The 23913-nt window shown below is 62.5% G+C and overlaps 1 protein-coding gene across 1 annotated transcript in view; it reads left to right on the top strand.

The window, feature by feature from the left end:
- Positions 1-23913, top strand: part of LOC141270627 (uncharacterized) — a 129870-nt gene that overhangs the window by 74079 nt on the left and 31878 nt on the right. The gene's annotated exons all lie outside the window — the stretch shown is intronic.

Raw genomic sequence — 23913 nt, 5'->3', positions numbered from 1 at the left:
CCGCTCCGGACGCCTCGTACACGCGCGGCTCCGCTCCGGACACCTCGTACACGCGCGGCTCCGCTCCGGACGCCTCGTACACGCGCGGCTCCGCTCCGTACGCCTCGTACACACGCGGCTCCGCCCCATACGCCTCGTACACACGCGGCTCCGCTCCGTACGCCTCGTACACGCGTGGCTCCGCACGCCTCGTACACGCACGGCTCCGCTCCGCACGCCTCGTACACGCGCGGCTCCGCTCCGTACTCCTCGTACATGCGCGGCACCGCCCCGTACACCTTGTACAATCGCGGCTCCGCTCCGTACACCTCGTACACGCGCGGCTCCGCTCCGTACTCCTCTTACACGCGCGGCTCCGCTCCATACTCCTCTTACACGCGCGGCTCCGTACGCCTCGTACACGCGCGGCTCCGCACCGTACGTCTCGTACACGCTCGGCACACATCGTACACGCGCGGCTCCGCTCCATACGCCTCGTACACGCGCGGCTCCGCTCCGCACTCCTCGTACACGCGCGGCTCCGCTCCGTACGCATCGTACACGCTCGGCTCCGCTCCGTACGCCTCATACACGCGCGGCTCCGCTCCGTACGCCTCGTATACGCGTGGCTCCGCTCCGTAGGCCTCGTACACGCGTGGCTCTGCTCCGTACGCCTCGTACAAGCGCGGCTCCGCTCCGTACTCCTCATACACACGCGGCTCCGCTCCGTACACCTCGTACACGCGTGGCTCTGCTCCGTACGCCTCGTACATGCGCGGCTCCGCTCCGTACTCCTCGTACACGCGCGGCTCCGCTCCGTACACCTCGTACACACGCGGCTCCGCTCCGTACACCTCGCACACGCGCGGCTCCGCTCCGTACTCCTCGCACACACACGGCTCCGCACACCTCTTACACACGTGGCTCCGCTCCGTACGCCTCGTACACGCGCGGCTCCGCTCCGCACACCTCGTACACGTGCGGCTCCGCTCCGTACAACTCGTAATAGCACGGCTCCGCTCAGTACACCTCGTACACGCTCGGCTCCGCTCAGTACACCTCGTACACGCGCGGCTCCGCTCAGTACACCTCGTACACACGCGGCTCCGCTCCGTACACCTCGTACACGCGGCTCTGCTCCGTACACACACGGCTCTGCTCAGTATACCTCGTACACAGGCGGCTCCGCTCCGTACATCTCGTACACACGCGGCTCCGCTCCGTACACCTCGTACACATGCGCGGCTCCGTACACACGCGGCTCTGCTCAGTAAACCTCGTACACACGCGCGGCTCCGCTCAGTACACCTCGTACACGCGCGGCTCCGCTCCGTACACCTCGTACACGCGCGGCTCCGTTCCGTACACCTCGTACACGCGCGGCTCCGCTCCGTACACCTCGTACACGCGCGGCTCCGCTCCGCACACCTTGTACACGCGCGGCTCCGCTCCGCACACCTCGTACACGCGCGGCTCCGCTACGTACAACTCGTGCACGCGCGGCTAAGCTCCGTACTCCTCGTACACGCCCGGCTCCGCACGCCTCGTACACGCCCGGCTCCGCTCCGTACGCCTCGTACAATCGCGGCTCCGCTCCGTACGCCTCGTACACGCGCGGCTCCGCTCAGTACGCCTCGTACACGCCCGGCTCCGCTCCATACGCCTCGTACACGCCCGGCTCCGCTTCGCACGCCTCGTACACGCGCGGCTCCACTCCGTACGCTTCGTACAATCGCGGCTCCGCTCCGTACGCCTCGTACAATCGCGGCTTCGCTCCGTACGCCTCGTACACGCGCGGCTCCGCTCCGTACACCTCGTACACGCGCGGCTCTGCTCCGCACACCTCGTACACGCGCGGCTCCGCTCCGTACAACTCGTACACGCGCGGCTCCGCTCCGTACTCCTCGTACACGCCCGGCTCCGCTCCGCACGCCGCGTAGACGCCCGGCTCCGCTCCGTACGCCTCGTACAATCGCGGCTCCGCTCCGTACGCCTCGTACACGCGCGGTTCCGCTCCGTACGCCTCGTACACTCGCGGCTCCGCTCCGTACGCCTCGTACACGCCCGGCTCCGCTCCGTACGCCTCGTACACGCCCGGCTCCGCTTCGCACGCCTCGTACAATCGCGGCTCCGCTCCGTACGCCTCGTACACGCGCGGCTCCGCTCCGTACGCCTCGTACACGCGCGGCTCCGCTCCGTACGCCTGGTACACGCGCGGCTCCGCTCCGTACGCCTCGTACACGCGCGGCTCCGCTCCGTACGCCTCGTACACGCGCGGCTCTGCTCCGCACACCTCGTACACGCGCGGCTCCGCTCCGTACAACTCGTACACGCGCGGCTCCGCTCCGTACTCCTCGTACACGCCCGGCTCCGCTCCGCACGCCGCGTAGACGCCCGGCTCCGCTCCGTACGCCTCGTACAATCGCGGCTCCGCTCCGTACGCCTCGTACACGCGCGGTTCCGCTCCGTACGCCTCGTACACTCGCGGCTCCGCTCCGTACGCCTCGTACACGCCCGGCTCCGCTCCGTACGCCTCGTACACGCCCGGCTCCGCTTCGCACGCCTCGTACAATCGCGGCTCCGCTCCGTACGCCTCGTACACGCGCGGCTCCGCTCCGTACGCCTCGTACACGCGCGGCTCCGCTCCGTACGCCTGGTACACGCGCGGCTCCGCTCCGTACGCCTCGTACACGCGCGGCTCCGCTCCGTACGCCTCGTACACGCGCGGCTCCGCTCCGTACGCCTCGTACACGCGCGGCTCCGCACACCTCGTACACGCGCGGCTCCACTCCGTACAACTCGTAATAGCACGGCTCCGCTCAGTACACCTCGTACACGCTCGGCTCCGCTCAGTACACCTCGTACACGCGCGGCTCCGCTCAGTACACCTCGTACACTCGCGGCTCCGCTCAGTACACTTCGTACACGTGCGGCTCCGCTCCGTAAACCTAGCACACGTGCGGCTCCGCTCCGTACGCCTCATACACGCGCGGCTCCGCTCCGTACGCCTCGTACACACGCAGTTCTGCTCCGTACGCCTCGTACACGCGCGGCTCCGCTCCGTATGCCTCGTAGACGTGCGGCTCCGCTCCGTACGCCTCATACACGCGCGGCTCCGCTCCGTACGCCTCGTACACACGCAGTTCTGCTCCGTACGCCTCGTACACGCGCGGCTCCGCTCCGCACGCCTCTTACACGCGTGGCTTCGCTCCGTACGCCTCGTACAATCGCGACTCCGCTCCGTACGCCTCGTACACGCGCGGCTCCGCTCCGTACGCCTCTTACACGCGCGGCTCCGCTCCGTACGCCTCGTACACGCGCGGCTCCGCTCCGCACACCTCGTACACGTGCGGCTCCGCTCCGTACAACTCGTAATAGCACGGCTCCGCTCAGTACACCTCGTACACGCTCGGCTCCGCTCAGTACACCTCGTACACGCGCGGCTCCGCTCAGTACACCTCGTACACACGCGGCTCCGCTCCGTACACCTCGTACACGCGGCTCTGCTCCGTACACACACGGCTCTGCTCAGTATACCTCGTACACACGCGGCTCCACTTCGTACACCTCGTACACACATGGCTCCGCTCCGTACATCTCGTACACACGCGGCTCCGCTCCGTACACCTCGTACACATGCGCGGCTCCGTACACACGCGGCTCTGCTCAGTAAACCTCGTACACACGCGCGGCTCCGCTCAGTACACCTCGTACACGCGGGGCTCCGCTCCGTACACCTCGTACACGCGCGGCTCCGCTCCGTACACCACGTACACGCGCGGCTCCGTTCCGTACACCTCGTACACGCGCGGCTCCGCTCCGTACACCTCGTACACGTGCGGCTCCGCTCCGTACACCTCGTACACGCGCGGCTCCGCTCCGCACACCTCGTACACGCGCGGCTCCGCTCCGTACAACTCGTGCACGCGTGGCTCCGCTCCGTACTCCTCGTACACGCCCGGCTCCGCTCCGCACGCCTCGTACACGCCCGCATCCGCTCCGTACGCCTCGTACACGCGCGGCTCCGCTCCGTACGCCTCGTACAATCGCGGCTCCGCTCCGTACACCTCGTACAATCGCGGCTCCGCTCCGTACGCCTCGTACACGCGCGGCTCCGCTCCGTACACCTCGTACACGCGCGGCTCCGCTCCGCACACCTCGTACACGCGCGGCTCTGCTCCGCACACCTCGTATACGCGCGGCTCCGCTCCGTACAACTCGTACACGCGCGGCTCCGCTCCGTACTCCTCGTACACGCCCGGCTCCGCTCCGTACGCCTCGTACACGTGCGGCTCCGCTCCGTACACCTCGTACACGCGGCTCTGCTCAGTACACCTCGTACACACGCGGCTCCACTCCGTACACCTCGTACACACGCGGCTCCGCTCCGTACATCTCGTACACACGCGGCTCCGCTCCGTACACCTCGTACACATGCGTGGCTCCGTACACACGCGGCTCTGCTCAGTAAACCTCGTACACACGCGCGGCTCCGCTCCGTACACCTCGTACACGCGCGGCTCCGCTCCGTACACCTCGTACACGCGCGTCTCCGCTCCGTACACCTCGTACACGCGCGGCTCCGCTCCGTACACCTCGTACACGCGCGGCTCCGCTCCGTACACCTCGTACACGCGTGGCTCCGCTCCGTACACCTCGTACACGCGCGGCTCCGCTCCGTACAACTCGTACACGCGCGGCTCCGCACCGTACTCCTCGTACACGCCCGGCTCCGCTCCGCACGCCTCGTACACGCGTGGCTTCGCTCCGTACGCCTCGTACAATCGCGACTCCCCTCCGTACGCCTCGTACACGCGCGGCTCCGCTCCGTACGCCTCTTACACGCGCGGCTCCGCTCCGTACGCCTCGTACACGCGCGGCTCCACTCCGTACGCCTCGTACACGCCCGGCTCCGCTTCGCACGCCTCGTACACGCGCGGCTCCGCTCCGTACGCCTCGTACACGCCTGGCTCCGTTCCGCACGCCTCGTACACGCGCGGCTCCGCTCCGCACACCTCGTACACGCGCGGCTCCGCTCTGTACGCCTCGTACACGCGCGGCTCCGCTCCGCACACCTCGTACACGTGCGGATCCGCTCCGTACAACTCGTAATAGCACGGCTCCGCTCAGTACACCTCGTACACGCTCGGCTCCGCTCAGTACACCTCGTACACGCGCGGCTCCGCTCAGTACACCTCGTACACATGCGGCTCCGCTCCGTACACGCGGCTCTGCTCCGTACACACACGGCTCTGCTCAGTATACCTCGTACACACGCGGCTCCACTTCGTACACCTCGTACACACATGGCTCCGCTCCGTACATCTCGTACACACGCGGCTCCGCTCCGTACACCTCGTACACATGCGCGGCTCCGTACACACGCGGCTCTGCTCAGTAAACCTCGTACACACGCGCGGCTCCGCTCAGTACACCTCGTACACGCGGGGCTCCGCTCCGTACACCTCGTACACGCGCGGCTCCGTTCCGTACACCTCGTACACGCGCGGCTCCGCTCCGTACACCTCGTACACGTGCGGCTCCGCTCCGTACACCTCGTACACGCGCGGCTCCGCTCCGCACACCTCGTACACGCGCGGCTCCGCTCCGTACAACTCGTGCACGCGTGGCTCCGCTCCGTACTCCTCGTACACGCCCGGCTCCACTCCGCACGCCTCGTACACGCCCGCATCCGCTCCGTACGCCTCGTACACGCGCGGCTCCGCTCCGTACGCCTCGTACAATCGCGGCTCCGCACCGTACACCTCGTACAATCGCGGCTCCGCTCCGTACGCCTCGTACACGCGCGGCTCCGCTCCGTACACCTCGTACACGCGCGGCTCCGCTCCGCACACCTCGTACACGCGCGGCTCTGCTCCGCACACCTCGTACACGCGCGGCTCCGCTCCGTACAACTCGTACACGCGCGGCTCCGCTCCGTACTCCTCGTACACGCCCGGCTCCGCTCCGCACGCCTCGTAGACGCCCGGCTCCGCTCCGTACGCCTCGTACAATCGCGGCTCCGCTCCGTACGCCTCGTACACGCGCGGTTCCGCTCCGTACGCCTCGTACACTCGCGGCTCCGCTCCGTACGCCTCGTACACGCCCGGCTCCGCTCCGTACGCCTCGTACACGCCCGGCTCCGCTTCGCACGCCTCGTACACGCGCGGCTCCGCTCCGTACGCCTCGTACAATCGCGGCTCCGCTCCGTACGCCTCGTACATGCGCGGCTCCGCTTCGCACGCATCGTACACGCGCGGCTCCGCTCCGTACGCCTCGTACAATCGGGGCTCCGCTCCGTACACCTCGTACACGCGCGGTTCCGCTCCGTACTCCTCGTACACGCCCGGCTCCGCTCCGCACGCCTCGTACACGCGTGGCTCCGCTCCGTACGCCTCGTACAATCGCGGTTCCGCTCCGCACACCTCGTAAACGCGCGGCTCCGCTCCGTACAACTCGTACACGCGCGGCTCCGCTCCGTACTCCTCGCACACGCCCGGCTCCGCTCCGCACGCCTCGTACACGCCCGGCTCCGCTCCGTACGCCTCGTACACGCGCGGCTCCGCTCCGTACGCCTCGTACACGCGCGGCTCCGCTCCGTACGCCTCGTACACGCGCGGCTCCGCTCCGTACGCCTCGTACACGCGCGGCTCCGCTCCGTACGCCTCGTACACGTGCGGCTCCGCTCAGTACACCTCGTACACGCGCGGCTCCGCTCCGTACACCTCGTACACGCGTCTCTGCTCCGTACACACACGGCTCTGCTCAGTATACCTCGTACACACGCGACTCCACTCCGTATACCTCGTACACACGCGACTCCACTCCGTACACCTCGTACACACGTGGCTCCGCTCCGTACATCTCGTACACACGCGGCTCCGCTCCGTACACCTCGTACACATGCGCGGCTCCGTACACACGCGGCTCTGCTCAGTACACCTCGTACACACGCGCGGCTTCGCTCAGTACAACTCGTACACGCGCGGCTCCGCTCCGTACACCTCGTACACATGCGCGGCTCCGTACACACGCGGCTCTGCTCAGTACACCTCGTACACACGCGCGGCTCCGCTCAGTACACCTCGTACACGCGCGGCTCCGCTCCGTACAACTCGTACACGCGCGGCTCCGCTCCGTACACCTCGTAAACGTGCGGCTCCGCTCCGTACAACTCGTACACGCGCGGCTCTGCTCCGTACTCCTCGTACACGCCCGGCTCCGCTCCGCACGACTCGTAGACGCCCGGCTCCGCTCCGTACGCCTCGTACAATCGCGGCACCGCTCCGTACGCCTCGTACACGCGCGGTTCCGCTCTGTACGCCTCGTACAATCGCGGCTCCGCTCCGTACGCCTCGTACACGCCCGGTTCCGCTCCGTACGCCTCGTACACGCCCGGCTCCGCTTCGCACGCCTCGTACACGCGCGGCTCCGCTCCGTACGCCTCGTACAATCGCGGCTCCGCTCCGTACGCCTCGTACAATCGCGGCTCCGCTCCGTACGCCTCGTACACGCGCGGCTCCGCTTCGCACGCCTCGTACACGCGCGGCTCCGCTCCGTACGCCTCGTACAATCGCGGCTCCGCTCCGTACACCTCGTACACGCGCGGTTCCGCTCCGTACTCCTCGTACACGCCCGGCTCCGCTCCGCACGCCTCGTACACGCGTGGCTCCGCTCCGTACGCCTCGTACAATCGCGGCTCAGCTCCGCACACCTCGTACACGCGCGGCTCCGCTCCGTACAACTCGTACACGCGTGGCTCCGCTCCGTACTCCTCGTACACGCCCGGCTCCGCTCCGCACGCCTCGTACACGCCCGGCTCCGCTCCGTACGCCTCGTACACGCCCGGCTCCGCTCCGTACGCCTCGTACACGCGCGGCTCCGCTTCGTACGCCTCGTACACGCGCGGCTCCGCTCCGCACGCCTCGTACACGTGCGGCTCCGCTCTGTACAACTCGTAATAGCACGGCTCCGCTCAGTACGCCTCGTACACGCGCGGCTCCGCTCAGTACACCTCGTACACGCGCGGCTCCGCTCCGTACACCTCGTACACGCGCGGCTCCGCTCAGTACACCTCGTACACGCGCGGCTCCGCTCCGTACACCTCGTACACGCGGCTCTGCTCCGTACACACACGGCTCTGCTCAGTATACCTCGTACACACGCGGCTCCACTCCGTACACCTCGTACACACGTGGCTCCGCTCCGTACATCTCGTACACACGCGGCTCCGCTCCGTACACCTCGTACACATGCGCGGCTCCGTACACACGCGGCTCTGCTCAGTACACCTCGTACACATGCGCGGCTCCGCTCAGTACACCTCGTACACGCGCGGCTCCGCTCCGTACACCTCGTACACATGCGCGGCTCCGTACACACGCGGCTCTGCTCAGTACACCTCGTACACACGCGCGGCTCCGCTCAGTACACCTCGTACACGCGCGGCTCCGCTCCGTACACCTCGTACACGCGCGGCTCCGTTCCGTACACCTCGTACACGCGCGGCTCCGCTCCGTACACCTCGTACACGCGCGGCTCCGCTCCGTACACCTCGAACACGCGCGGCTCCGCTCCGCACATCTCGTACACGCGCGGCTCCGCTCCGTACAACTCGTACACGCCCGGCTCCGCTCCGCACGCCTCGTTCACGCCCGGCTCCGCTCCGTACGCCTCGTACAATCGCGGCTCCGCTCCGTACGCCTCGTACACGCGCGGTTCCGTTCCGTACGCCTCGTACACGCCCGGCTCCGCTCCGTACGCCTCGTACACGCCCGGCTCCGCTTCGCACGCCTCGTACACGCGCGGCTCCGCTTCGCACGCCTCGTACACGCGCGGCTCCGCTCCGTACGCCTCGTACAATCGCGGCTCCGCTCCGTACGCTTCGTACACGCGCGGCTCCGCTCCGTACGCCTCGTACTATCGCGGCTCCGCTCCGTACACCTCGTACACGCGCGGCTGCGCTCCGTACTCCTCGTACACGCCCGGCTCCGCTCCGCACGCCTCGTACACGCGTGGTTCCGCTCCGTACGCCTCGTACAATCGCGGCTCCGCTCCGTACGCCTCGTACAATCGCGGCTCCGCTCCGTACGCCTCAAACACGCGCGGCTCCGTTTCGTACGCCTCGTACACGCGCGGCTCCGCTCCGTCCGCCTCGTACACGCGCGGCTCCGCTCCGTCCGCCTCGTACACGCGCGGCTCCGCTCGCCTCGTACACGCGCGGCTCCGCTCCGTACGCCTGCTACACGCGCGGCTCCGCTTCGCACGCCTCGTACACGCGCGGCTCCGCTCCGTACGCCTCGTACACGCGCAGCTCCGCTCCGTACTCTTCGTACACGCGCGAATCCGCTCCGTACACCTCGTACGCGCACGGCTCCGCTCCGTACTCTTCGTACACGCGCGGCTCCGCTCCGTACGCCTCGTAAACGCGTGGCTCCGCTCCACACGCCTCGCACACGCGTGGCTCCGCTCCGTACGCCTCGCACAATCGCGGCTCCGCTCCGTACGCCTCGTACACGCGCGGCTCCGCTCCGTACGCCTAGTACACGCGCGGCTCCGCTCCGTACGCCTCGTACACGCACGGCTCCGCTCCGTATGCCTCGTACACGCGCGGCTCCGCTCCGTACGCCTCGTACACGCGCTGCTCCGCTCCGTACGCCTCGTACACGCGCGGCTCCGCTTCGCACGCCTCGTACACGCGCGGCTCCGCACGCCTCGTACACGCGCGGCTCCGCTCCGTACGCCTCATACAATCGGGGCTCCGCTCCGTACACCTCGTACACGCGCGGTTCCGCTCCGTACTCCTCGTACACGCCCGGCTCCGCTCCGCACGCCTCGTACACGCGTGGCTCCGCTCCGTACACCTCGTACAATCGCGGCTCCGCTCCGCACACCTCGTACACGCGCGGCTCCGCTCCGTACAACTCGTACACGCGCGGCTCCGCTCCGTACTCCTCGTACACGCCCGGCTCCGCTCCGCACGCCTCGTACACGCCCGGCTCCGCTCCGTACGCCTCGTACACGCGCGGCTCCGCTCCGTACGCCTCGTACACGCGCGGCTCCGCTCCGTACGCCTCGTACACGCGCGGTTCCGCTTCGTACGCCTCGTACACGCGCGGCTCCGCTCCGCACGCCTCGTACACGTGCGGCTCCGCTCTGTACAACTCATAATAGCACGGCTCCGCTCAGTACACCTCGTACACGCGCGGCTCCGCTCAGTACACCTCGTACACGCGCGGCTCCGCTCCGTACACCTCGTACACGCGGCTCTGCTCCGTACACACACGGCTCTGCTCAGTATACCTCGTACATACGCAGCTCCACTCCGTACACCTCGTACACACGTGGCTCCGCTCCGTACATCTCGTACACACGCGGCTCCGCTCCGTACACCTCGTACACATGCGCGGCTCCGTACACACGCGGCTCTGCTCAGTACACCTCGTACACACGCGCGGCTCCGCTCAGTACACCTCGTACACGCGCGGCTCCGCTCCGTACACCTCGTACACATGCGCGGCTCCGTACACACGCGGCTCTGCTCAGTACACCTCGTACACACGCGCGGCTCCGCTCAGTACACCTCGTACACGCGCGGCTCCGCTCCGTACACCTCGTACACGCGCGGCTCCGCTCCGTACGCCTCGTACAATCGCGGCTCCGCTCCGCACACCTCGTACACGCTCGGCTCCGCTCCGTACAACTCGTACACGCGCGGCTTCGCTCCGTACTCCTCGTACACGCCCGGCTCCGCTCCGCACGCCTCGTACACGCCCGGCTCCGCTCCGTACGCCTCGTACAATCGCGGCTCCGCTCCGTACGCCTCGTACACGCGCGGTTCCGTTCCGTACGCCTCGTACACGCGCGGCTCCACTCCGTACGCCTCGTACACGCCCGGCTCCGCTCCGTACGCCTCGTACACGCCCGGCTCCGCTTCGCACGCCTCGTACACGCGCGGCTCCGCTTCGCACGCCTCGTACACGCGCGGCTCCGCTCCGTACGCCTCGTACAATCGCGGCTCCGCTCCGTACGCTTCGTACACGCGCGGCTCCGCTCCGTACGCCTCGTACTATCGCGGCTCCGCTCCGTACACCTCGTACACGCGCGGCTGCGCTCCGTACTCCTCGTACACGCCCGGCTCCGCTCCGCACGCCTCGTACACGCGTGGTTCCGCTCCGTACGCCTCGTACAATCGCGGCTCCGCTCCGTACGCCTCGTACAATCGCGGCTCCGCTCCGTACGCCTCAAACACGCGCGGCTCCGTTTCGTACGCCTCGTACACGCGCGGCTCCGCTCCGTCCGCCTCGTACACGCGCGGCTCCGCTCCGTCCGCCTCGTACACGCGCGGCTCCGCTCCGTCCGCCTCGTACACGCGCGGCTCCGCTCGCCTCGTACACGCGCGGCTCCGCTCCGTACGCCTGCTACACGCGCGGCTCCGCTTCGCACGCCTCGTACACGCGCGGCTCCGCTCCGTACGCCTCGTACACGCGCAGCTCCGCTCCGTACTCTTCGTACACGCGCGAATCCGCTCCGTACACCTCGTACGCGCACGGCTCCGCTCCGTACTCTTCGTACACGCGCGGCTCCGCTCCGTACGCCTCGTAAACGCGTGGCTCCGCTCCACACGCCTCGCACACGCGTGGCTCCGCTCCGTACGCCTCGCACAATCGCGGCTCCGCTCCGTACGCCTCGTACACGCGCGGCTCCGCTCCGTACGCCTAGTACACGCGCGGCTCCGCTCCGTACGCCTCGTACACGCACGGCTCCGCTCCGTATGCCTCGTACACGCGCGGCTCCGCTCCGTACGCCTCGTACACGCGCTGCTCCGCTCCGTACGCCTCGTACACGCGCGGCTCCGCTTCGCACGCCTCGTACACGCGCGGCTCCGCTCCGCACGCCTCGTACACGCGCGGCTCCGCTCCGTACGCCTCATACAATCGGGGCTCCGCTCCGTACACCTCGTACACGCGCGGTTCCGGTCCGTACTCCTCGTACACGCCCGGCTCCGCTCCGCACGCCTCGTACACGCGTGGCTCCGCTCCGTACACCTCGTACAATCGCGGCTCCGCTCCGCACACCTCGTACACGCGCGGCTCCGCTCCGTACAACTCGTACACGCGCGGCTCCGCTCCGTACTCCTCGTACACGCCCGGCTCCGCTCCGCACGCCTCGTACACGCCCGGCTCCGCTCCGTACGCCTCGTACACGCGCGGCTCCGCTCCGTACGCCTCGTACACGCGCGGTTCCGCTTCGTACGCCTCGTACACGCGCGGCTCCGCTCCGCACGCCTCGTACACGTGCGGCTCCGCTCTGTACAACTCGTAATAGCACGGCTCCGCTCAGTACACCTCGTACACGCGCGGCTCCGCTCAGTACACCTCGTACACGCGCGGCTCCGCTCCGTACACCTCGTACACGCGGCTCTGCTCCGTACACACACGGCTCTGCTCAGTATACCTCGTACATACGCAGCTCCACTCCGTACACCTCGTACACACGTGGCTCCGCTCCGTACATCTCGTACACACGCGGCTCCGCTCCGTACACCTCGTACACATGCGCGGCTCCGTACACACGCGGCTCTGCTCAGTACACCTCGTACACACGCGCGGCTCCGCTCAGTACACCTCGTACACGCGCGGCTCCGCTCCGTACACCTCGTACACATGCGCGGCTCCGTACACACGCGGCTCTGCTCAGTACACCTCGTACACACGCGCGGCTCCGCTCAGTACACCTCGTACACGCGCGGCTCCGCTCCGTACACCTCGTACACGCGCGGCTCCGCTCCGTACGCCTCGTACAATCGCGGCTCCGCTCCGCACACCTCGTACACGCTCGGCTCCGCTCCGTACAACTCGTACACGCGCGGCTTCGCTCCGTACTCCTCGTACACGCCCGGCTCCGCTCCGCACGCCTCGTACACGCCCGGCTCCGCTCCGTACGCCTCGTACACGCGCGGCTCCGCTCCGTACGCCTCGTACACGCGCGGCTCCGCTCCGTACGCCTCGTACACGCCCGGCTCTGCTTCGCACGCCTCGTACACGCGCGGCTCCGCTCCGTACGCCTCGTACACGCGCGGCTCCGCTTCGCACGCCTCGTACACGCGCGGCTCTGCTCCGTACGCCTCGTACAATCGGGGCTCCGCTCCGCACGCCTCGTACACGCGTGGCTCCGCTCCGTACACCTCGTACAATCGCGGCTCCGCTCCGCACACCTCGTACACGCGCGGCTCCGCTCCGTACAACTCGTACACGCGCGGCTCCGCTCCGTACTCCTCGTACACGCCCGGCTCCGCTCCGTACACCTCGTACACGCCCGGCTCCGCTTCGCACGCCTCGTACACGCGCGGCTCCGCTCCGTACGCCTCGTACAATCGCGGCTCCGCTCCGTACGCCTCGTACAATCGCGGCTCCGCTTCGTACGCCTCGTACACGCGCGGCTCCGCTTCGCACGCCTCGTACACGCGCGGCTCCGCTCCGTACGCCTCGTACAATCGCGGCTCCGCTCCGTACACCTCGTACACGCGCGGTTCCGCTCCGTACGCCTCGTACACGCGCGGCTCCGCTCCGTACGCCTCGTACACGCGCGGCTCCGCTTCGTACGCCTCGTACACGCGCGGCTCCGCTCCGCACGCCTCGTACACGTGCGGCTCCGCTCTGTACAACTCGTAATAGCACGGCTCCGCTCAGTACACCTCGTACACGCGCGGCTCCGCTCAGTACACCTCGTACACGCGCGGCTCCGCTCCGTACACCTCGTACACGCGGCTCTGCTCCGTACACACACGGCTCTGCTCAGTATACCTCGTACACACGCGGCTCCACTCCGTACACCTCGTACACACGTGGCTCCGCTCCGTACATCTCGTACACACGCGGCTCCGCTCCGTACACCTCGTACACATGCGCGGCTTCGTACACACGCGGCTCTGCTCAGTACACCTCGTACACACGCGCGGCTCCGCTCAGTACACCTCGTACACGCGCGGCTCCGCTCCGTACACCTCGTACACATGCGCGGCTCCGTACACACGCGGCTCTGCTCAGTACACCTCGTACACACGCGCGGCTCCGCTCAGTACACCTCGTACACGCGCGGCTCCGCTCCGTACACCTCGTACACGTGCGGCTCCGCTCCGTACGCCTCGTACACGCGCGGCTCCGCTTCGCACGCCTCGTACACGCGCGGCTCCGCTCCGTACGCCTCGTACAATCGGGGCTCCGCTCCGTACACCTCGTACACGCGCGGTTCCGCTCCGTACTCCTCGTACACGCCCGGCTCCGCTCCGCACGCCTCGTACACGCGTGGCTCCGCTCCGTACACCTCGTACAATCGCGGCTCCGCTCCGCACACCTCGTACACGCGCGGCTCCGCTCCGTACAACTCGTACACGCGCGGCTCCGCTCCATACTCGTCGTACACGCCCGGCTCCGCTCCGTACACCTCGTACACGCCCGGCTCCGCTTCGCACGCCTCGTACACGCGCGGCTCCGCTCCGTACGCCTCGTACAATCGCAGCTCCGCTCCGTACGCCTCGTACAATCGCGGCTCCGCTCCGTACGCCTCGTACACGCGCAGCTCCGCTTCGCACGCCTCGTACACGCGCGGCTCCGCTCCGTACGCCTCGTACAATCGCGGCTCCGCTCCGTACACCTCGTACACGCGCGGTTCCGCTCCGTACGCCTCGTACACGCGCGGCTCCGCTCCGTACGCCTCGTACACGCGCGGCTCCGCTTCGTACGCCTCGTACATGCGCGGCTCCGCTCCGCACGCCTCGTACACGTGCGGCTCCGCTCTGTACAACTCGTAATAGCACGGCTCCGCTCAGTACACCTCGTACACGCGCGGCTCCGCTCAGTACACCTCGTACACGCGCGGCTCCGCTCCGTACACCTCGTACACGCGGCTCTGCTCCGTACACACACGGCTCTGCTCAGTATACCTCGTACACACGCGGCTCCACTCCGTACACCTCGTACACACGTGGCTCCGCTCCGTACATCTCGTACACACGCGGCTCCGCTCCGTACACCTCGTACACATGCGCGGCTTCGTACACACGCGGCTCTGCTCAGTACACCTCGTACACACGCGCGGCTCCGCTCAGTACACCTCGTACACGCTCGGCTCCGCTCCGTACACCTCGTACACATGCGCGGCTCCGTACACACGCGGCTCTGCTCAGTACACCTTGTACACACGCGCGGCTCCGCTCAGTACACCTCGTACACGCGCGGCTCCGCTCCGTACACCTCGTACACGCGCGGCTCCGCTCCGTACACCTCGTACACGCGCGGCTCCGTTCCGTACACCTCGTACACGCGCGGCTCCGCTCCGTACACCTCGTACACGCGCGGCTCCGCTCCGTACACCTCGAACACGCGCGGCTCCGCACATCTCGTACACGCGCGGCTCCGCTCCGTACAACTCGTACACGCCCGGCTCCGCTCCGTACGCCTCGTACAATCGCGGCTCCGCTCCGTACGCCTCGTACACGCGCGGTTCCGTTCCGTACGCCTCGTACACGCGCGGCTCCACTCCGTACGCCTCGTACACGCCCGGCTCCGCTCCGTACGCCTCGTACACGCCCGGCTCCGCTTCGCACGCCTCGTACACGCGCGGCTCCGCTCCGTACGCCTCGTACAATCGCGGCTCCGCTCCGTACGCCTCGTACAATCGCGGCTCCGCTCCGTACGCCTCGTACACGCGCGGCTCCGCTCCGTACGCCTCGTACAATCGCGGCTCCGCTCCGTACTCCTCGTACACGCCCGGCTCCGCTCCGCACGCCTCGTACACGCGTGGTTCCGCTCCGTACGCCTCGTACACGCGCGGCTCCGTTTCGTACGCCTCGTACACGCGCGGCTCCGCTCCGTCCGCCTCGTACACGCGCGGCTCCGCTCCGTACGCCTCGTACACGCGCGGCTCCGCTCCGTACGCCTCGTACACGCGCGGCTCCGCTCCGTACGCCTCGTACACGCGCTGCTCCGCTCCGTACGCCTCGTACACGCGCGGCTCCGCTCCGTACGCCTCGTACACGCGCGGCTCCGCTCCGTACGCCTCGTACACGCGCGGCTCCGCTCCGTACGCCTCGTACACGCGCGGCTCCGCTCCGTACACCTCGTACACACGCGGCTCCGCTCCGTACACCTCGTACACACGCGGCTCCGCTCCGTACACCTCGTACACACGCGGCTCCGCTCCGTACACCTCGTACACGTGCGGCTCTGCTCCGTACACCTCGTACACGCGCGGTTCCGCTCCGTACTCCTCGTACACGCCCGGCTCCGCTCCGCACGCCTCGTACACGCGTGGCTCCGCTCCGCACGCCTCGTACAATCGCGGCTCCGCTCCGCACACCTCGTACACGCGCGGCTCCGCTCCGTACAACTCGTACACGCGCGGCTCCGCTCCGTACTCCTCGTACACGCCCGGCTCCGCTCCGCACGCCTCGTACACGCCCGGCTCCGCTCCGTACGCCTCGTACACGCGCGGCTCCGCTCCGTACGCCTCGTACACGCGCGGCTCCGCTCCGTACGCCTCGTACACGCGCGGCTCCGCTCCGTACTCTTCGTACACGCGCGAATCCGCTCCGTACTCCTCGTACACGCGCGGCTCCGCTCCGTACGCCTCGTACACGCGTGGCTCCGCTCCGTACGCCTCGCACACGCGTGGCTCCGCTCCGTACGCCTCGCACAATCGCGGCTCCGCTCCGTACGCCTCGTACACGCGCGGCTCCGCTCCGTACGCCTCGTACAAGCGCGACTCCTCTCCGTACGCCTCGTACACGCGCGGCTCCGCTCCGTACGCCTCGTACACGCGCGGCTCCGCTCCGTACGCCTCGTACACGCGCGGCTCCGCTCCGTACGCCTCGTACACGCGCTGCTCCGCTCCGTACGCCTCGTACACGCGCTGCTCCGCTCCGTACGCCTCGTACACGCGCGGCTCCGCTCCGTACGCCTCGTACACGCGCGGCTCCGCTCCGTACGCCTCGTACACGCGCGGCTCCGCTCCGTACGCCTCGTACACGCGCGGCTCCGCTCCGTACGCCTCGTACACGCGCGGCTCCGCTCCGTACGCCTCGTACACGCGCGGCTCCGCTCCTTACGCCTCGCACACGCGCGGCTCCGCTCCGTACGCCTCGCACAATCGCGGCTCCGCTCCGTACGCCTCGCACAATCGCGGCTCCGCTCCGTACGCCTCGTACACGCGCGGCTCCGCTCCGTACGCCTCGTACACGCGCGGCTCCGCTCCGTACACCTCGTACACGCGTGGCTCCGCTCCGTACACCTCGTACACGCGCGGCTCCGCTCCGTACACCTCGTACACGCGCGGCTTTGCTCCGTACACCTCGTACACGCGCGGCTCCGCTCCGTACACCTCGTACACGCGCGGCTCCGCTCCGTACGCCTCGTACACGCGCGGCTCCGCTCCGTACGCCTCGTACACGCGCGGCTCCGCTCCGTACGCCTCGTACACGCGCGGCTCCGCTCCGTACGCCTCGTACACGCGCGGCTCCGCTCCGTACGCCTCGTACACGCGCGGCTCCGCTCCGTACGCCTCGTACACGCGCGGCTCCGCTCCGTACGCCTCGTACACGCGCGGCTCCGCTCCGTACGCCTCGTACACGCGCGGCTCCGCTCCGTACGCCTCGCACAATCGCGGCTCCGCTCCGTACGCCTCGCACAATCGCGGCTCCGCTCCGTACGCCTCGTACACGCGCGGCTCCGCTCCGTACACCTCGTACACGCGTGGCTCCGCTCCGTACACCTCGTACACGCGCGGCTCTGCTCCGTACACCTCGTACACACGCGGCTTTGCTCCGTACACCTCGTACACGTGCGGCTCCGCTCCGTACACCTCGTACACACGCGGCTCCGCTCCGTACACCTCGTACACGCGCGGCTCCGCTCCGTACACCTCGTACACGCGCGGCTCCGCTCCGTACACCTCGTACACGCGCGGCTCCGCTCCGTACACCTCGTACACGCGCGGCTCCGCTCCGTACACCTCGTACACGCGCGGCTCCGCTCCGTACACCTCGTACACGCGCGGCTCCGCTCCGTACACCTCGTACACGCGCGGCTCCGCTCCGTACACCTCGTACACGCGCGGCTCCGCTCCGTACACCTCGTACACGCGCGGCTCCGCTCCGTACACCTCGTACACACGCGGCTCCGCTCCGTACACCTCGTACACACGCGGCTCCGCTCCGTACACCTCGTACACACACGGCTCTGCTCCGTACACCTCGTACACACGCGGCTCCGCTCCGTACACCTCGTACACACACGGCTCCGCTCCGTACACCTCGTACACTCGCGGCTCCGCTCCGTACACCTCGTACACACGCGGCTCCGCTCCGTACACCTCGTACACACGCGGCTCCGCTCCGTACACCTCGTACACACACGGCTCTGCTCCGTACACCTCGTACACACGCGGCTCCGCTCCGTACACCTCGTACACACACGGCTCTGCTCCGTACACCTCGTACACACGCGGCTCCGCTCCGTACACCTCGTACACACACGGCTCCGCTCCGTACACCTCGTACACTCGCGGCTCCGCTCCGTACGCCTCGTACACACGCGGCTCTGCTACATCCACACTGTAAACCCCTCCTGACCCCACACATAACCTTCCCCTCATCCAGCACCATGACAACCAGCACAGCAGAGTCCTGCATCCACTGAGGCCCCTGATCATGTGACCCCTGACTCCTCCCCTCCTGTGACCTCATCACAGGTCCTGTGCGCACAGAACAGCCATATATGTGGTGGCGGCTCTGCAGGTGGAGGTATGTGGATATCCCCCATTATTTGGCGTGGGGGGCATTAACCTCCTCAGCACTATTTTTCTGTTGACACTTTCTAAAAATTATAACCTTTTCCCCTGATAGATACATACGACCCAACTATAACAGACAGGAAACCCCGTATTAATCTCATAGTATGCATAGCTCTCAACCGTCCCGGATTCCTCAGGGCTGTCCTGATTTCAGGGTCCGTTTTCCCTCCATGGCGCCTCCTCCTTCATCTTTGTCCTGCAGACACTTACATTAAGTAAAGGGAACTTGTCATGTAAAATAAGGCAATTAAACTGCAGATATGGGGTTAATCTGCAGGTTAACGGTGTTGTGACATCATGCAGCCATTGCACTGAGAGCCCCCGCTGCCGGGAAGAAAATAACTTTATTCCTCCCAGCAGGCTCGCTATTTTAGTCATAGGTTTCAGTCTCCGCTCTGTGCATAGTGAGTGGCAGCTGTAACTGACAGCCGGGTCTAATGATGTTTTTAATAATATTGTTCTAGGACTCCATTGTTTGGCCCCGGCTGTCATGGCGATATATTGGGATTTGTCTATGGGAACAGAGCCCTCATCTCTTTCTGCCTCAGTTATAATAACGAATAATCACTATTGAGTCCTCCGTAGTTGAAGCCTTTAATGACTGAAAAGGTGGGAACAAATAGTCGCTCTCCAGACTCTTCCGGTCTCTTCATCACTTTATATTATATTTGTTCTCATGTTTTCAGTCGGCCATTAAGGTATCGACTACTGAGGACACTCAGATTTGATGATTTTTCTATGTACCTTATAACACAGTACAGGTATAGATTTTTCCCGTGACATAAGATGGAGGAGGCTGTATATCGATCTTTTTCTGCCTCGTATAAAATAATGGATGTTGTCTTTCAGTTACGAGGAAAATGTCTTCTCTCTGTCTTGATCAAGAATGAAATGTTCTCTTTTTGTCTTACTAAAACTGTGATTTTTTTTTTTTTTGTCTTCACTTCAACAACCCTCATTAGTGTGATCATACAGCATACAGTGCTTGTGAAAGTATTCAGCCCCCTTGGCATTTTTTGTGTTTTGCTACCTCGCAACCTGGTTTGCATCAGTTCATGTAAAGACTATGCCTACAACTGTGAACATTTGGTTATCTTTTGATTGTGAAACAATTAACAAATAGGAAAAAATAAGTGAAAACTTCAGTGTGCATAACTATTCACCCCCTAAACTCAGTACTTTGTAGAGCCTCCTTTTGTGGCAATTACCGTTGAAAGTCGCTTTGGATAAGTTTCTATGAGCTTTCCACATCTTGCCACTGGGATTTTTGCACATTCCTCAAGGAAAAACTGGTGCAGCTCCTTCAAGTTAGATGGTTTCCTCTGGTGGACAGCAATCTTCAAGTCTGACCACAAATTCTCAATTGGATTAAGGTCTGGGCTTTGACTAGGCCACAACAAAACATTTACGTGTTTCCTCTTAAACCATTCGAGTGTTGCTTTAGCAATATACTTTGGGTCATTGTCTTGTTGGAAGGTGAACCTTCGTCCCAGTCTCAAATTACTGACAGACTGAAACAGGTTTTGCTCAAGAATATCCCCTTATTTCGCACCATCCATCTTCCAATCGACTCAGACCACTTTCCCTGTCCCTGCTGCAGAAAAACATCCCCACAGCATGATGCTGCCACCACCATGTTTCACTGTGGGGATGGTGTCCTTGGGGTGATGAGCAGTGTTGGTTTGCCGCCAGACATAGAGCTTACCTTGGTGGACAAAAAATTCCTTTGGTCTCTGTGCTGCCTCTATTATTAATGCCCTCCTTGCCCAGGCTGTGAGTTTTTCCCCTCTCTTGGCAAGTTTATTGTGGTACCATGTTCTTTCCATTTGATGATAATGGATTTGATGATGCTTCGGGCAGATCCTCAGAGATTTGGATATTTTTTTTATAACCCAATTCTGATTTGTACTTCTCAACATCTTTGTCCCTGACGTGTTTGGAGATCTCCTTGGTCTTCATAGTGTTGTTTGGTTAGTGGTGCCTCTTGCTTAATGGTGTTGCAGTCTCTGTGGCCTTTCATAAAAGGTAAAGTGTATATACTGGCAGACCATGTGACATTTATATTGTACACAGGTGGACTTCCTTTCACTAAGCATGTGACTTATGCAGGTAATTGCTTGCACCAGAAATGTTTAGGTGCTTCATGGCAAAAAGGCTGAATACATATGCACATGCCAATTTTTAGTTATTTGATCCCATAAATTTAATTTTTGGCTATATTATTCTCACTTCAACAAATTAGAATATTTAGTGCTGATGTATCACACACAAATCGGATTACAAAAATATTTGGTTGTAATGTAACAAAATAGGAAAAAAAGCCATGGGGGGTAAATGCTTTTGTAAGCCACTGTACAAGCCTCTGACTGCTCAGGTGATGTCCTGTACTACTGTAGTGTGGTGTATTATCCCTCCTGTCAGTGTAATACTAATACTAATGGCCCCATACACATTAGATAGTTGTCGGACAAACGATCATGCAGCTGACGGCTATCTCTCCTCACTCCCCCATAGACATGAACATTGGAGGTGTCCTGTGGTCTGTATGAGAGACGCCTTCAGACTCCTCTAGCTGAGGATTATCTCAAGAGAGAATAAACGTCTGAGCCTCTGAAATTCAGCATACCAGATCTTTCCCTGCACTAAGATCATCAGTCGGGAGGCCCCCATATCTGTTATATAGTCGACCAATCCTCCTTTGAAATCTGCAGCTTCATCCAACTTTACTCCAATGTGTATGAGTGCCTTAAGAGGTAACTTAGTGAACACTGTCTCTAACATGGCAGGATAGACTTTTGTACATTGCAGACCCAAAGACCATTATTAGGTGTACAGATACCATATCAACATATCAACCCCCCACAATTGAGTCGTTGAAGAGGGGAGGGGTGGCTATGAGCGATACTAGGGAATCCTTTGTCTCTGTCTACCTTTTTTATGTCATGGCTGTTTTCGACAGAGGCAAGTAATTAAACTGCCGGAATTAGTGTTGCTGACGCGCCCATATTATCCTTCCGATGTACATGTACAATGTGGTGCATAAAAGAGTACTTTTTTTTTTAAAGAATCTTTATCAGGGCTGTGGAGTCAGTAAGCCAAACCTCCAACTCCGACTCCTCAATTTCCATGACTCCGACTCCCTATTACATGGCTCATATTTAAGTGATAAATTTACTGTAGCACAGATTCATCTCAGCTAAAAGTCTAGACCCTTAGATCAGGAATAGGACAGACATTTATAGGACATTTCATAACTTTCCCAAATTCTTATGAAAAATATTCCCCACAAACTGCATTGCATTACTGTACCCAATTTATTATATATTTTAGGAGTCTAAATCGGTCCATTTTATGCCGGTTCCAACTCCGACTCCACCAAAATGGACACCGACTCCGACTCCACAGCCCTGTTTAACATGCCTTAAAAAGGAGCACTATGTGTCTCTTGTTTTTGTATAGTGTTTTGTAAGAGTTGTTGGTGCCACTTTTATTTTGTAACACCTGGATACAGTAACATTCTAACACCTCAAACTATAAATTGAACACAACATTTACCCCTCAACCGGTGCACACACCCAAGATGCTCCATGCTGCAATGAACGTACCACAATGACTTCAGCTCCAGTGTCCCGGAGACCCACATTGACTTTGTTACCTACAGTTACAGGCTGCAGGTTGTCTATAGTGTTCCCCTCTGTTCCAGCCACAAATAATACATTAAGGGAGGATCTGGTAGGATTTGTAACGGTATTGACTTTCCTTTTATCTGGGCAGCTAAGGCTGATTCTGACAAAACATCATCTCCCATGCCCTATAGTTGGTGTCTTATAGATGTATGAAAACCTGGCAATGATATGCGGTAGAAATGGTGAAAAATGTAATTCAGCCATCGCTAGCTGTCACTTTTTCCATAGGTGCTTATTGCTCTCATACATGGTCCCTACAGCAATCCACACCATTCTGATGAAGGCCTGGATTCCATGAATTAAAATTTTAACCATTTCTACTGCATACCATTGGGGGCAAGATTTCATGCATCTATATCACTGTCTGGACCTCTACTTGGGCACCATCTTTACTACGGAGAGACGTAGATCTTGATCTATTATAATTGGTGTGTGTTATAGGCTGTGTGATTACCAAGGTTTACTTGGAAGAAGGAAGGAATTTGGTTGGCAGTATATGGATTTGCCATTTCAGCCGCTTGATTTGCAGTCTTTGGATCCCGATCCTTGTTAAACTGAGGCACATCCTTTGGACAAATTTACAGAAATTGCTCCTTAATCATGAGATCCACCAGGTCCTCAAACTTTGTTACAGACAGACCCCTATTCCACTCACAGAAGGTTGTTCTTAAGGAACCAGCCACATCAGCATAACTATTCATGGGTCTGCACTATATAGTCTGGAATTTTTTTCAATAAACCTCTGGAGTAAGGTTATGCTTTTGGACAGGGCATTTTTAATAGCATCATAATTATTATCCATCTCTGGAGGCAAATCCCCAAATGCCTCAAGAAATTTGCCTTTTAATGCCAGTATCAGGTAACTTGTCCATTGTTCACAGGGTAAGTGAAATGATCTGGATGTTTTCTCAAACCCACACATCAAATTGTCCAGGTCTTCATCTTTTTTCAGTACTGGAAAATTTTCCAGACAAAGGTTTGATGAACATATTGCCCAGGGTTCGTTGTGAGGCTGGCCATCTGCATTCCTCTGGATCCGAGTCATCTCCAGCTGGAACTCCCTCTCTGCCTGTTGATACTGTAGAATGAGCTGCAGGTTAGGTTGGTGTGGGCCCAACTGTTACTCGCAGGGTTGAGTCCGTGTCCCCTTGAGAACTGGACTGCTTGTGTCCTCAGGACAGCAAACTTCTGGACCAAGATTTGTCTCAGGACTGTCATCAGTGAGTGGACGAGTGAGTATGAGATGTCTTCCTGTACATTCGCATCTGAGTCACAAGTGCAGCAAGTGGATGGTATTGGTGATATTCTAGTGTATACAACATGTACATGTTATATATCATCATGTGTTTCAATTATTATCTCCAGTAAATATATTATTACACAGGATTCTTTAAAACTT

Source organism: Phyllobates terribilis, unplaced genomic scaffold, assembly GCF_046119375.1.
Source record: "Phyllobates terribilis strain yellow unplaced genomic scaffold, ASM4611937v1 Scaffold_5__5_contigs__length_657084704, whole genome shotgun sequence".
Lineage (NCBI taxonomy): Eukaryota > Metazoa > Chordata > Amphibia > Anura > Dendrobatidae > Phyllobates > Phyllobates terribilis.
Note: the sequence above shows the minus strand (reverse complement) of the source record. Positions and strands in the feature narration are given on the sequence as shown.